The following is a 1944-nucleotide window of genomic DNA, read 5'->3' on the forward strand; positions in this document are numbered from 1 at the left end:
TCTCTCTCTGTGCCTTTCTTTTTCTCTCTGTTTCTCTGTCCATCTCCCTGTCTATCTCTGTGTCTTTTTCTCTATCTTCCTAATCATAAGCCCTGAATGTTTAAGGAGTGAACATTCAACAGCAAAAATAACAGGAGGCTTAAATGACTGGTGGTACACAGAAAACATTTTAGTAAAAGAAAGAAAAGGCTAGGAATCCTAGTTTTCTAAGAGTGGAATTTAGAAAAACTATTCGTAGGTCTTGGCTCCCATCTTGTAGCAGCAGGAGCAGTTCTGACATCAAAAGCAGAACTACTGGCCCACAGGAAAGAGAATCAATGAACACAGCTTCATTCCTCCCAACTAAGAGATACGTTTCCACTGGTGAGTGATTCTGAATCCTAAGGAAGAAGCCATCTGTACCTGGTGTGAGCTTTCCTTCACAACTCATGCTCCACTTTTTAATGCCTGCTTATATAAAGTCTAGTGGGACTTTATTTCAAGTTGTTATAAACACACTTTGCTTGCTCCATGATGAGGAGAATCATCATTGTATTTTTTTTTATTTCATAATGAATTATTTTTGGCATGTTACTTTGAGGTGAATTGGGTGCTGCTATAGTCTCAGTGTTGAGCTTTCCCCAAAGGTCTGTGTGTTAAAGACTTCACTGCCAGGGTTTTATTCTTGGGAGGTGGAGTCTAGGGTAGAAAGTTGACTACTACAGAAAGCTAACAATGCCAATGGGGTCATTGACTAAAGCTATATCTGGTGAAAAAAAAATCCTTGGAATTGGTTTATGGGAAAAGTTTGGAGTAGCAAGTTAAGAAAAGCCTAGACTGATAAGCAGAACTTAGTAGAAGATTGAGGCAAGGGCTTAGAGACCAGAATGCTGACCAGTGGACATTATGCTAATGAGCTCTCAGAAGGACATGAGGATTTTGTTGGAAATTGAACTAGTAGCCATCTTTATCACACCATGGAAAGATTTGATGCCTTTTTTCCTAGGCCCTGGTACTTCCGGGAGGCTAAGATTAAGGGTGGTAAACTAGAAACTAATGCAAAGAAGAACACAGTTAAAAGATTTGAATAGAGTGCAGTTTGTCCAGAAAAGGAGCCAATGTAAAGGTGCAACCAAGAGTGATGCAGCTACTAGTCTAATAAATTTGGCCTTGGAATCATTTTCCTTGGATATATTTCCCCAGATTCAGCCAGCAATGCACCTGAAGCCAGAAAAGCACACTATAGCCATGCTGAAGCTGGCCCAGATACAGTTTCCACTGCCAAAATAACCTGGCACCATCCATATTATGCTGTTTTGCAAGCATGCAGAGTGTAAGAGTTATGGGATCCCAAAACCTCCACTGAGATTTTGAGAAAGGTCTTGACACCAGGCGGTATGGCTGCAAGGTTGACAAACAGCCTTCGCAGGGTAACGCCTAAAGCTGTCAAGTAAAACTGAAGCTATACTGGTGACCCCAGGAAGCCAAAGATGCTAATTATGTGCAATTTTTTCAGGGAAAGCTGCAGACAATCAGCTGCAGCTCAAGAGAATTCAGAGCTGAGAGATTCAGCTCAAGAGAATGACTATGTGGGCTCCAACAGCAAGATTTTAGTGTTGGAGCTTAGCAAGCCCTTAGGAATACACTTTCTGTCACAGGGTGTCTCAGATGCCAGACATGATATTAAAAAAAAAAATTAATGTTTGCCCTGCTTGGTTTCAGTCTTGTTTGGTGTTGATCCCCTCTCATTACTTCCATATCTTTCCCTTCCAAAATAGGAATGTTTGACATGCTGCTTACTCCATTATTCTCTCTTGGAACTATACACCTTTCTTTTTCTTTCAGTGGTGTTTACAACTGAGTTTGCCTTGAGCCTCAAAGAGGATTTTGGACTTGGATTTTTCTTTTTTAGCAATCTTAGAGTATCTAATACTCTGGTATTATTTGGGATATATGAAATACAAG

This window comes from Octodon degus, unplaced genomic scaffold (assembly GCF_000260255.1).
Source record: "Octodon degus isolate 3935 unplaced genomic scaffold, OctDeg1.0 scaffold00017, whole genome shotgun sequence".
In the NCBI taxonomy this organism is placed as follows: Eukaryota; Metazoa; Chordata; class Mammalia; order Rodentia; family Octodontidae; genus Octodon; species Octodon degus.